The sequence below is a fragment of the Hyla sarda genome, unplaced genomic scaffold, assembly GCF_029499605.1.
Source record: "Hyla sarda isolate aHylSar1 unplaced genomic scaffold, aHylSar1.hap1 scaffold_173, whole genome shotgun sequence".
Lineage (NCBI taxonomy): Eukaryota > Metazoa > Chordata > Amphibia > Anura > Hylidae > Hyla > Hyla sarda.
This window is the reverse complement of record NW_026608371.1, coordinates 203742-217569: the sequence shown is the minus strand read 5'-3', so window position 1 is coordinate 217569 and position 13828 is coordinate 203742. Positions and strand designations below refer to the sequence as shown.

Genomic DNA, 13828 nt, shown 5'->3' with positions numbered 1-13828 from the left:
TTTTAATGCTCATAGCAGAATATTTTAAAACCATACAAATCTCAAATTCCAAAGAAAAAACTTTAGAACTACATCTCCCAGCAGCCCTTGTGTCTCTCTTCACCCCTCCTAGCCCGACTGGCTCATATATAAAGGGCTGTCTGGGACCACTCCTCCTCTTTCTTTCTGCTCATGGCAGTCAGTTAAGTGATAAGTATTACTGGATTTATATATATTTATGTTTCTTTCCTCATTGATTCTGTGTATTGCTTCTTCTGTACTGATTTACTCAGTACTATTCCTCGTTTCTCATTCCTCTTATATGTTTTTTATATATGTCTTTTACTCTTACTAACCTTTATTTCTTGCTGCGTCCCGACCGCGATTGCAGTTTAGATCGCGGTCCCCGACGCGACTCTTGGGCCGTTTTTTTAGCTTACCATACAGATAGTCAGCGCTTCCACCCTATCTCTCTTTTCACTTACCAGCGCCATTTTCCTCCCTTTTCGCGCCTTCATCTTCCTCCGCTATCTCCGCGCGCTGTCGGCAGGGTGGGGAGGAGGCGTGCCCTCTTCCAATCACTGACCTATCGCTGCGCTGCGCGCTCAGTTCCCGTCCTATCACGAGACTCTCGGCCGAGTTCTCGTGATATTTCGGCTCTGAGCGTTAATACTTCTCCGCTCCTCCTCCCACCTCGTCAGTCGGGTGCGAACGGCGAGTGTGAGCAGGTCAGGAGCATACATGGCCCTTCATTACTATATAGATCCGCCTTTTAGCTTACCAGCGCACACTGTAAGGGTTCTTTCCCTGGCATTGATAACTATTATACCTACCTTTTATACTCAGTGCTCTAAGCTTAGACTTATTAGCTTCACTAAATCTCAAAACATTGGTATGGCTGGAGAAAGCTCTCAGTCTTTGATTGTGGGGGATTTATTAACCCCTGACACCCCACAATTCCTCTCTGCCTCGCAGATACAGGATCTCATAAATAAGTCAATGCAAGCCGCCCTGGCCTCTGCATCTACTCAAATGTTACCTACCACATCGGCAGACATTCCTAAGCCAAGCAAGGCTCTGCGTAAACGCAAGCACGTCACCGTGCCTTTCGACTCCCCGGCAGGGGAAGTACAATTTATGCTTCCGACAGGTCCCTCCACAGACTGTCAACCCGCACCATTAACAGTTCAGAATGACTCAGTGCGACCCCCGAGCCTCGGGGAGTATTCTAACAAGAGGCATAAATCCGCCAAGCGGACTAAACCTGACTCTTATAATACATCAGATGAGTCAGCTGAGGACTCTGAAGAACCGGAGGACGCAGACTCCGAGTCAGACGTTGATGCGGGCATTATGGCGGACGTTAATGTCGCCGAGCCGGAGGTATCAGGAGAAGCCATCCTAGATACGTTGGGGCAACCCTTCTTTAATCCGGACGACATATCCCACCCCCGATCAGGGGACTGGGCCCCCTTGCCCCAGGTGGCTACTTATATAGAGTTCTGGACCCGGCGGGCATTGGACCGGGTAAACAGAAATAAGCTAAGGTCAGAATGCCCTCGCCCCTTTATAGCCAAGAAGGTGGCCGAGACGCCTGAAGTAGACCCCATACTTATGAAATATCTATCCAGAGCTGGGAAATACTCAAAGAAAGGGATAGAGAGATCCTTTAAGACTATACAAGATAGGATCTTAGATCTGCTTGGCCCACTAACAAAGATCCTCAATTTGTCTGAACAAGCCGCTTCCTCTAGTGACCCCGTAGATTTAACCCAGCTCCGGGGATGGGCACAACGTGCCATTTGCCTACTAGGTACGGCCAATACTACGTGTTCAATAGAGCGTAGAAGGTCTATTTTAATGAAACTGGAACCCCAGCTCTCTCACCTAGCCGAGAACGAACCTGGCCCCTCGGCTGAGGGTTTACTTTTCGGTGATGACCTTTTAAAGGACGTTAATAAGTTTGTTGGCTTATTCAAAGGCCTGGATAAAGCCCAGTCCTCATTAAAGAAAACCAATGGGGGCAAGGTTTTTAACAAGGCCGGCAGAGGACGCGGCCGATCTGCCGGCCAAGGCAATTTCTACAGGCCCTATGCCAGACCTGCCGCTCCACCTTACGTTCCACCACAACCACAGTACTCCGTTCCGGTGGTACAACCCGCCCCCTTCTTTCCGCCCCGGGGAAGACCATGGAGAAGCCGAGGAGGTAGAGGATACCCCCGTGCTAGACCGTCTACTGGTGAGTACAACTCCCCCACACATTCCCCACACACTGGTGGGGAGCAGATTGAGGTATTTTTCCCACGTCTGGTCCATGATTACTGCAGACGTCTGGGTACTGAATACAGTAGCGGGTTATCAAATAGAATTTCAATCTCTACTGGACATGGAGTTCGTCCCTCCACCTATCCAGTTCTCGGATCTCAACAGATCCCTGATAGACGGAGAACTCCAAGAACTTGTACACAAACAAGCGGTTCTAGAGGTCGATCTCTTGACCACGGGGTTCCTAAGCAACCTTTTCTTGGTAAGGAAGAAAGGTGGAGGTTATCGCCCCGTAATAAACCTGAGAAATCTAAATCAACATGTGACGTACCGTCACTTCAAGATGGAAGGCATCCATCTTTTACGCGACCTCCTTTGCCCCGGAGATTGGCTAGTCAAGGTAGATCTCAAGGATGCTTACCTTACCGTGCCAATGCATCACGCTTCCCAACCTTTCTTAAGGTTTCACTGGGGGAACCGTCTGTGGCAATTCACGTGCCTTCCATTTGGTCTGTCGTCAGCCCCCTGGTGTTTCACAAAGTTGATGAAACCCGTGGTAGCCGCTCTCAGGAGCAGAGGAGTACGTCTGATAATTTATCTAGACGATTTACTCATCATGTCCCATTCCAGAGAATTAGCCAGTCTCCACTGTCATTGGACAATCTCCCTGTTGGAAGAACTTGGTTTTCTTATAAACCACGAAAAATCCGTTCTATCTCCAGCTCAGGAGATGGAGTTTTCAGGTTTTCTGGTGGACACCAGAAGAGCAGTTCTATGTTTGCCCAAAGCCAAACTAGCCCTGATCCGCAAAGAAATCAGGGCTGTATTACGCAAGGGTCGGGTATCCTTGAGGGTGATCGCTCGCATAGTCGGCTTATTGTCGGCATCCATTCAAGCGATCTTTCCGGCCCCGCTCCATTATCGGGCACTCCAACGACTCAAGACCTTGCACCTCCGGCGAGGTTTGCGTTATGCGGACGAAGTACAACTATGTCCGGAATCGGTGGAGGAACTACGTTGGTGGCTTCGCCACGCTGTAGAGTGGAATGGCAAGTCCATTTTCAACTCCTGCCCAGACGTGATCATGGAATCGGACGCGAGCAGGCAGGGATGGGGCGCCCGCTGCGGTCATCAATCTACAGGCGGGATATGGTCGGAAGAAGAGTCTCTTCTCCATATCAACGCATTGGAACTGCTGGCAGCATTTTTCGCGGTCAGGAGTTTCCTTTCACAGGAGTCAAATTGTTGCGTGCTGTTACGCATGGACAATGTAGCGGCGGTTCAATATATCAACCGCCTTGGAGGTTCGAGGTCCAGAGTACTAGCGGACATAGCTTCCGACTTCTGGCATTTCTGTCTGTCCCACGACCTTGTCCCTATAGCGGAATATATCCCGGGGACATCCAACTCCGTGGCAGACTGAAACTCCCGGTATCTGGCAGACTCCAGCGATTGGAAACTAGATCGGTCGATATTCCTGGCTCTGCGAGATCTTTGGGGTCCGCTACATACGGACCTTTTTGCTTCTCGCCTCAACCACCAGTTACCACGGTTCTACAGTTGGAGGCCCGACCCGGAAGCGTCTGCAGTAGACGCTTTCTGCCAACGTTGGCCGGAGGGGACACACTATGCGTTCCCTCCCTTCATACTGCTCACGAGGGTCCTCTGTCAGATATTGATTCAGAGGGCGACAGTAGTGTTGGTCACCCCGTGGTGGCCGACTCAGCCATGGTTCCCTCGACTTCTAGGGATGACTATAGACTTTCCCAGGCTGTTACCAGCCCTGGACCACATATTGACGAATCCGAGCAAGGGTCTTCATCCCCTAGTACTGGAGGGCAACCTGCCTCTCCTTGCTTGGTTGGTTTCGGGGTGCCGGAATCAGGTAACGACCTTTCAAGGTCAGCTAGAGATCTCCTCGCCCTGGCCTGGGCCCCGGGGACTAGATCGGCATATCGATCTGCCTGGGGACTCTGGGTTCGTTGGTGTGTTCAACGGGAAATTAATCCCGTTCAAGCACCTGTACAGATAGTGGTTAATTATTTAGCTGAATCTTTCGATTCGGGTAAATCGTATAGCTCAATAAATGTTTATAGATCTGCTATTTCTGCTTATCACTCTCCGGTTGACTCTTTGCCGGTGGGCAAGCATCCTTTAGTCTGCAGGCTTCTGCGTGGAATAAAATTTAAACGTCCTCCTCGACCTAAATATAGTTCTACGTGGGATGTTTCCCGTGTTTTGGATATGTTCTCCTCTTGGGAAGACAACAATGATCTTTCCCTGAAGGTTCTCTCTGTGAAGTTGACTGTCCTCTTATGTCTGGTCTCTATAAAGAGGGTATCTGATGTTAGAGCTTTGGATATCACTCGACGACAGTTCTCGCCGGGTGGTGTTCAGTTTTCCGTGGTGCGCAGGACTAAGACAGGTCTTCAGTCCGTATTCTATCCATACTTTCCAGCGCATCCCAAACTTTGTGTGGTTCGTTGCCTCCAGGCATATGAGTCTAGGACAGCACCTCTTCGTTCTTCTAACCCTAATCAATTGCTTATTTCTTATGTTCAACCACACCTCCCGGTCACTTCAGCCACTTTAGCCCGGTGGGTGCGGTTAGCTATGGATATGGCAGGGATTGACGTATCCCTGTTTGGCGCCCATTCTTCCAGAGGGGCTATGGCTACTAAAGTAGTAGTGTCCGGTGGTTCTCTGTCGGATCTTCTTATGGCTGCTGATTGGTCGTCTCGGACGACGTTCCGGCAATTTTATTTCCGTCCAGAGGAACATGTCTCTATGTCAGTCTTGTAGTATATTTATATCTATCATTGTTTTCAGCTTTGAACTTGCAAGATACGAGCCTCCTGTCTGATATATAAATCTAGATTTTCCTAGCTTGTGACGGCAAATATTAGTTATATGAAGACAGGAGGCGAGTATCTTCCCTCCCGACCCACCCTATCACGGTGTTTGTTGTTTTCTTTTTTCCAGGTTATTGAAGTGGACTACGTGCATCTGCTCTATGGAGGCTGATATACTCCGGTTCTCTTGTTCATGAGATTTGTTCCTGTTTGCTCAGGTTCCTGCGGTCCTGTTGACCATGTATGCAGACGACCACAAGTCGGATTTGTTCCTGTACTTCACGATGACATCCGCCGTGCTGACAACTGCATAAAGAAAGAGGAGGAGTGGTTCCAGACAGCCCTTTATATATGAGCCAGTCGGGCTAGGAGGGGTGAAGAGAGACACAAGGGCTGCTGGGAGATGTAGTTCTAAAGTTTTTTCTTTGGAATTTGAGTTTTGTATGGTTTTAAAATATTCTGCTATGAGCATTAAAAAGAAAGATTTAATGCAAGATACTCGCCTCCTGTCTTCATATAACTAATATTTTCCGTCACAAGCTAGGAAAATCTAGATTTATATCCTGTATTATACTCCAGAGCTGCACTCACTATTCTGCTGGAGAGTGTGTACGCTATAATATATAAAGTGTATACACTGGCACTCACCTATAAAAGTATATAAAATGTATACACTGCACCTATAAAAATAAAACGTTATTGGAGTCCGATAAAAAACACAGATCCCGGCAGGAGAGAGAGCGCAGCAGCCTGAGCAGCAAAGGCAGCGCAGCTAGTTTGGCGATTCCCTGCTTCCTCTGTTCAGCACTGCAGTATATGTGGGCGCTATATAAAGAATTATTGGTGCAGTGCGGTGGTGGTGACCACTTACTAACATTTTCTGCAGTAGGGGCAGAGCCTCCAATTCTGAGAACCACGGTACCTGAGCCAACCAGGTAACTTCACAGGATAGCGGAACCATTACGGGCACCCACCCTACAAACCGAGGTCTCCGCAGCTTCTAGTCTGGATCCCTCCCCTGGGTCAACAAAAAAGGAAACTAATCATTGCATTACCAGTCCAGCCCCTAAAAATACCCCAAACCAGCCCCCTAACTATTACCTCAGACCTCCCCATAAAAAGATTATACAAAGGGGGCAGAAAGTAGCCCAAGTACTATGTGGGGGCACAGGGGGAGGCCTGTCCACTATGTGGGGGCACAGGGGGAGGCCTGTCCACTATGTGGGGGCACAGGGGGAGGCCTGTCCACTATGTGGGGGCACAGGGGGAGGCCTGTCCACTATGTGGGGGCACAGGGGGAGGCCTGTCCACTATGTGGGGGCACAGGGGAGGCCTGTCCACTATGTGGGGGCACAGGGGAGGCCTGTCCACTATGTGGGGGCACAGGGGAGGCCTGTCCACTATGTGGGGGCACAGGGGAGGCCTGTCCACTATGTGGGGGCACAGGGGAGGCCTGTCCACTATATGGGGACACAGAGGAGGCCTGTCTACTATATGGGGACACAGAGGAGGCCTGTCTACTATATGGGGACACAGAGGAGGCCTGTCTACTATATGGGAGCACAGAGGAGGCCTGTCTACTATATGGGGACACAGAGGAGGCCTGTCTACTATATGGGAGCACAGAGGAGGCCTGTCTACTATATGGGGGCACAGAGGAGGCCTGTCTACTATATGGGGCACAGAGGAGGCCTGTCTACTATATGGGGACACAGAGGAGGCCTGTCTACTATATGGGGGCACAGAGGAGGTCTGTCTACTATATGGGGGCACAGAGGAGGTCTGTCTACTATATGGGGACACAGAGGAGGCCTGTCTACTATATGGGGCACAGAGGAAGCCAGTCTACTATATGGGGACACAGAGGAGGCCTGTCTACTATATGGGGGCACAGAGGAGGTCTGTCTACTATATGGGACACAGAGGAGGCCTGTCTACTATATGGGACACAGGGGAGGCCTGTCCACTATATGGGGACACAGAGGAGGCCTGTCTACTATATGGGGACACAGAGGAGGCCTGTCTACTATATGGGGACACAGAGGAGGCCTGTCTACTATATGGGAGCACAGAGGAGGCCTGTCTACTATATGGGGACACATAGGAGGCCTGTCTACTATATGGGGGCACAGAGGAGGCCTGTCTACTATATGGGGGCACAGAGGAGGCCTGTCTACTATATGGGGGCACAGAGGAGGCCTGTCTACTATATGGGGGCACAGAGGAGGCCTGTCTACTATATGGGGGCACAGAGGAGGCCTGTCTACTATATGGGGGCACAGAGGAGGCCTGTCTACTATATGGGGGCACAGAGGAGGTCTGAATTCCCTTATGGACCGGAAGGGGGTTTGTCGGGAGGGTTTTGTTATTTTCCGCCTATGATTAAATCCTCCTCTTCTGACCCCGATCTCTCTTATTTTCCCGTATACGGGGCTGTATGAGGCTCATTTTTTTCAGCCGTGATCTGTAGTTCTCATCGGTACCATTTTTGTTTTTGATGGGAATTTTGTCACTTTTTAATAATTTTTTTCTGGTATTATTTTTTAACGCTTACGCAATTGACCTTGCGGTTTCATTAAAGGAGTAGTCCAGTGGTGATTCAGTGGTGAGCAACTTATCCCCTATCCTAAGGATAGGGGATAAGTTGCAGATCGCAGGGGGTCCGACCGCTGGGGCCCCCTGCGATCTCCTGTACGGAGCCCCGACAGCCCGTGGGAAGGGGGCGTGTCGACCTCCGCACGAGGCGGCGGCCGACACGCCCCCTCAATACAACTCTATGGCAGAGCCGAAGCGCTGCCTTCGGCAATCTCCGGCTCTGCCATAGAGATGTATTGAGGGGGCGTGTCGGCCGCCGCCTCGTGCGGGGGTCGACACCCGCTATCTCGGCGGAGAGCCGGGGCCCCGTACAGAGAGATCGCAGGGGGCCCCAGCAGTCGGACCCCCCGCGATCTCAAACTTATCCCCTATCCTTAGGATAGGGGATAAGTTTTTCACCACTGGACTACCCCTTTAATGTTATATTTTAATAGTTCTGACATTTACTCACGTGGCAATACCACTTATGTTTGTGTTTATATTACTTTACATAATTTTATTTAAAAATGGGGGGGGGGGGGGGGGGGGAAGGGAGATTAAAAAACTTACATATGGGGAGGGGCTTATTATTTATTACCGCACGATATTTTTAGTCCCCATAGGGCAGTGTTTTCCAAACAGTGTTTTTAGTTGTTGCATAACTACAACTTCCAGCATGATAGCACAGCATTGATCAGTATTATCGGTGCTCCATTACTACAGGCTGCCATAGCACAGCATTGATCAGTATTATCGGCGCTCCATTACTACAGGCTGCCATAGCACAGCATTGATCAGTATTATCGGTGCTCCATTACTACAGCCTGCCATAGCACAGCATTGATCAGTGTTATCGGCGCTCCATTACTACAGGCTGCCATAGCACAGCATTGATCAGTGTTATCGGCACTCCCTTACTACAGCCTGCTGAGGCTGCCTGCATTATTGGAGCACCGAAACGGAGGCAGGTAGGGACCCACCACCAGTCCTTCCCCGCTGATCAGGACACTGCAGGTTTTGCAGCGGGTGTCACGATCAGCTCCACTGAGCTACCGGCACTTGACTTCGGTATTTTAGACGTCACGATCAACTTTGATCGCGGCGTCGAAAGGGTTAATGCCGGACATCACCCGGATTGGTGATGTCCGGCATTAGCCAGTATGAAGCGAGCTCAGGCTGTGCCTTGTACATACGTCGGCCAGTCGTGGAGGGGTTAATTCACCTCCTCCCAGCACTGCTGTGGCAGTGGGTATAGAATACCGCTGCCACAGGATCCAAATCATTGCGATATATGGTGTAGCTCTAGTATTCTGTATACAGATGGGGGTGTTATCAGTCACTTTGTGGTCCCAGTGTGATGGCGGTATTATTACTGCTCCCTCATAGATAGACATATGGATTTTATACACCATATTGTCTGTATTACCCTATAATAACCTCAGTATATGAACTTTGCCAACAGAGAGCGCCCTCCTTGTCTCCAGGATGGGTGCGGTATTACAACATGGCTCCATTCACTTCAATGGAACTGAGCTGCAGAACCACCCCCAACCTGGAGACAAGGAGGGCGCTGTCTTTGAAAGAAAAAAGGCCTGGAATACCCCTTTAATTAGGTTTCACAAGAACACAAACAATTTGATGACACAATTTGTGTATAAAAACCCAAAATCTATTATAGTAAAGTACCATTATAGTAAACCCCCCACCCATTATAGTAAACCCCCCACCCATTATAGTAAACCCCCCACCCATTATAGTAAACCCCCACTGTCAGGCCCAAGGCCTGATTATTGAATCCTATATGTGTATTATAATTATAACTGTGTGTGAGGTATAATTCAAAGACATTGGTGAGAGGTAATTCAGACGGTGTACCCTTTTTGTGTATTGCATTTTATTGGGGGTCTGGCTGTTTGTTTGTATCTCCTTTGAAGTCAGAGGATTCTTTTGAAGCAGCAGGATGTAAGGGGCACTCTGGTCCCATCATATAATCAACCAGATAAGAGGGCCAGGAACAGAGATGCCCCCCTGGTGGGATCAGAGGGGAGGGGGCAATGGAGTCTCCCTCCAAAAAGGCAGATATATAATAATATTTAACAATGCTAGACTCAGGGTGTTCAATGCTGTGCAAAAAGCAGACAAGAGCTGGACTCTCACTCACTGAAGGACGGCTATACCATCATGCTGTAAGAACTTCATCTTTTGTTTTCTGAACTTGTCTTGCCAAACTCATTTTTTGTAACTGTATGTCATTGTTTATTTTTATGCATAGCACTGCGATACCTTTTATCAGATTAAATGTTTAATCAGCTCTGGTCTAATCTCTAAATATATGAGCTCACCTTTCTGAAGGCAGCTCTGGTGGAAACACGTTTAACTAAGGGTTAATTTGGCGACTTGCTGCGACTAGTAGTGGATACCCAGAGGTCTGGCAGCTTTAACCCTTGCACCATCACACTCTTTCTAATGTCTTGACTGGACTGATAGGGTGTGATCGTGACAACTGGTGGCAGCGTCGGGATATATTTAGAGATTTTTAGTGCTTGCTGGATTTTACCTGTAGGGAAATCTTAGCACTAAAAAGAAATTGCATACATATTCTTGTGTGTAAATTCCAAAGACATAGCTCAGTGCTGGTTTAAAAGACATACAAAAAGAGTGCAAGACAGTTCTGTCCTCCCCATCTCCTGTTTTACCTCCTCTGTCTCACCTCGGAAATATGGAGGCATATCGCAAGCAGTCCAAGCCTGCACTGGAGCTAATGTGCCAAGAAAAGGACATCCCTACTGCAGGAAAGAACAAGGAACAACTTATTGCTGATCTTGTGGAGTATGATGCCCGTGCAGAAGAGCTGAGTGACATGAGAAAGTCCTACAGCTGGAACTGCCATCCAAGGACTGATATCTCCTGGGGAATACAACATTACTCCCCATCAGGACAGTACTCCACATGAGGCCCTTGGACTCTTATATGCGGACTGCCTTACAACACCTTGGGAATGTGGATGCCAATATGAAACTCCAACTGCTTCTCCAGTACCAAACTGCAGAGAGAGAGGCTCAGGCACGAGCGGCAGAAAGAGAGAGGCCCAGGCACGAGCGGCAGAGAGAGAGAGGCCCAGGCACGAGCGGCAGAAAGAGAGAGGCCCAGGCACGAGCGGCAGAAAGAGAGAGGCCCAGGCACGAGCGGCAGAAAGAGAGAGGCCCAGGCACGAGCGGCAGAAAGAGAGAGGCCCAGGCACGAGCGGCAGAAAGAGAGAGGCCCAGGCACGAGCGGCAGAAAGAGAGAGGCCCAGGCACGAGCGGCAGAGAGAGAGGCCCAGGCACGAGACGCAGAGAGAGAGGCCCAGGCACGAGCCGCAGAAAGAGAGGCACAGATACGAGCTGCAGAGAGAGAGGGCCCAGGCACGAGCTGCAGAAAGAGAGGCCCAGCGGAGGCATGAACTGGAGGTTCTGAGGCTGAGAGGGGAGGCTCCATCCGCACAGAGTGATGAGCAGGATCAAGGAGACCACAAACCCTTGGAACATTTCCCCATGTTGGAGAAAGATTGTGATCTGGATGTGTTCCTGAGGGGATTTGAAAAGGTTTACCGGCAGTTCCATCTACCTAAGGAACAGTGGGGACGATATCTAACCCCACGGTTGCGAGGAAAAGCTCTGGATGTGTTTGCTTCTCTTTCCTCTGAGAGTGACCAGGACTATGAGGCAATAAAATCTGCCCTGCTAAAAAGTTTTAATCTGACTCCAGAGACTTATCGGAAAAGATTTAGGACTTTGCAACAAAGCGCCACAGAAAGCTGCACTGAACATCTAGGTCAGCTAAGGACTGCATTCAGGCAATGGACTGGGGGCCTACAAGTCACTACCTATGAGGCCCTGGAGGACTTGATGGTCCTGGATCAGTTTCTCCAAACATGGAGCTTTGAAGCCAGAGAGTGGATTTTGGACCGCAAGCCCAAGACAGACATGGAAGCAGCAGAACTAGGAGATGACTTTGCCAACAACCGGGTGCCAGCAGCAAAGCGTGGATCTACACAAGCTGGAGCAAGTACCTGGAGGGGAGCCACACAACCACAAAGCACCACCCGGTCAACCGGGAAATTCTTGCCATCATTCCCAAAAGCAACAGTAGCCACATTGGGCCAGGGGGACACCCGCCGATGTTACAGATGAAACAATATTGGGCACCTGAGTGCCACTTGCCCCAACAAAAAGAATTCTCCACCAGTAGCTGGAGGACACACAGCCGTTCTTCTGGTGTCCGGAGCAGTGGAGAAAAGAGCGGATAACCTGCAGAGTGTAACTGTGGGTGACCGGGTGACAGTGGGTTTGTGGGATTCTGAAGCCTCCTTTACCTTGGTGCGGCCTGAAGTGGTGGATACAGAGGACATCATCCCTGGAAGAACCATGGCTTTAAAAGGAATTGGAGGTGTGCGGCCTGCTGTGCCCATGGCCCGTGTGTACCTGGATTGGGGTACAGGCAAAGGTTTGCGGGAAGTGGGGGTCTCTGAGGACATCCCTGTTAATGTTCTGCTGGGGAATGATTTGGGTCGGATGCTCCAGAGGACACTACCTGCACACTGGATGGGCTAGGAGAGAGCCCTGTTCATTCTGAGGTACTGTGCAAGACTTTGGGAGACACTGCGAAATGTGGTAACTGGGAGGGAGTGCAGGGGATTGATAATTGTTTACCTGTGACTGAACCTGTAATGTTTTCCAAAAGTGGAATGGGGTGTATTGTAAAATGTGGTGATAATGCATTGCCAATGCCAAACCCTAGTGGAGATGGGCTAGGGGGAGGGGTTGGTGTGCCCCTGGTGACATGTAAGGATGAGGGACCAGCAGTGAGTGATATGTCCCAATCCTGTGAGCCTAAGGAGGAGGAGGGAAGGAGTGATAGCCCTGTGTATGATGCCTGTATTGTTATGTCTGGAACTGAGGGGGAGGAAGGTGGAGATGCTAGTTCACCTGGGGGAAATGTGCTCCCTGATGCCCCAAGATGGGGGGAGGGAAATGAGCATTTCCGGGAAGCTCTGCGCAGTGACCCTTCCCTTGAAGGGCTGAGACAACGTGCTGAACATACAGGTGTTGACACAGATGGGCATCGGGTATATTGGGAAAATTATATCTTGTACTGGGAGTCCCTTTCCAAAGGCATGCTAGGGGCCCAGGAGGGAGAAAGGCCGTTAGTGGTTCCTAGGCAGTACAGGAAAGAGCTGCTGAGGTCGCCCATGAGACCCCCCTGGCAGGACATTTGGGAGTGGCCTATGCGGTCATAGAGAAGGAATGTCTAGCTGTGGTCTGGGCTTTGCAAAAATCACAGCCATACCTGTACGGCAGGGATTTTACTGTCTGATCACAACCCTCTACATTGGTTGGACAGAGTGTCCGGTAACAATGGGACCTTGAAACAAATGCTAAAAACATTTGTAGAATCGGAGGGCAGAGACTGGGAAAGTATTTACCCCATCTGTTATTTGCTCACAGGGAGGTACCCCAAGAGTCTACAGGTTTCTCGCCCTTTGAGTTATTATATGGTCACAAAGTGCGGGGACCCCGAGATTTAGTTAAGGAACAATGGGAAGGGGGGCTACATGCCCCTGAGACTTCTGTGGGGGAGTATGTTCTGAGATTCAGGGACAGGATGCAGACACTGACTGGGCTGGTACAGGACAACCTCACAGCAGCACAGTCCAGGCAGAAGTACTGGTACGATCACAATGCAAGGGACCGGGTCTATGAAGTGGGACAGAAGGGAATGGTCCTGAACCTCATCAGGCAGAATAAGTTGCAGGCTGCCTGGGAGAGTCCCTTCCCCATTCTGCAGCGCCTAGAACCCACCACATATGTAGTTGCCCTTGATGAGAAAGGTCAGAGGCAGAGACAGTACCACATTAATATGGCATACTATGACCCTGAGGAGGTGGTACTCAGTGTATGTAGTGCACCAGAGGAAGGGCTGGGTAGTGATCCCCTACTGGACCTAGTGGAGGAAGCTAAGAGCCAGGGATCCCTTCAGGATGTGGAGATCAATCCACAGGAGGAGGCAGCTTAATCAGGTACTAGGCCCCTTCAGTGCCATCTTTACTGGGAATGCAGGGCCTGTGGTGTCAAGAAGAGAAATAGAGGAGTAATGGAGACAGATCGATTAGCCTGGAA

The 13828-nt window shown here is 50.0% G+C and overlaps 1 protein-coding gene across 1 annotated transcript in view; it reads right to left on the bottom strand.

Moving 5' to 3' along the window:
* Positions 1-13828, bottom strand: part of LOC130312785 (glutamine amidotransferase-like class 1 domain-containing protein 3, mitochondrial) — a 47505-nt gene that overhangs the window by 31464 nt on the left and 2213 nt on the right. The window lies entirely within an intron of this gene.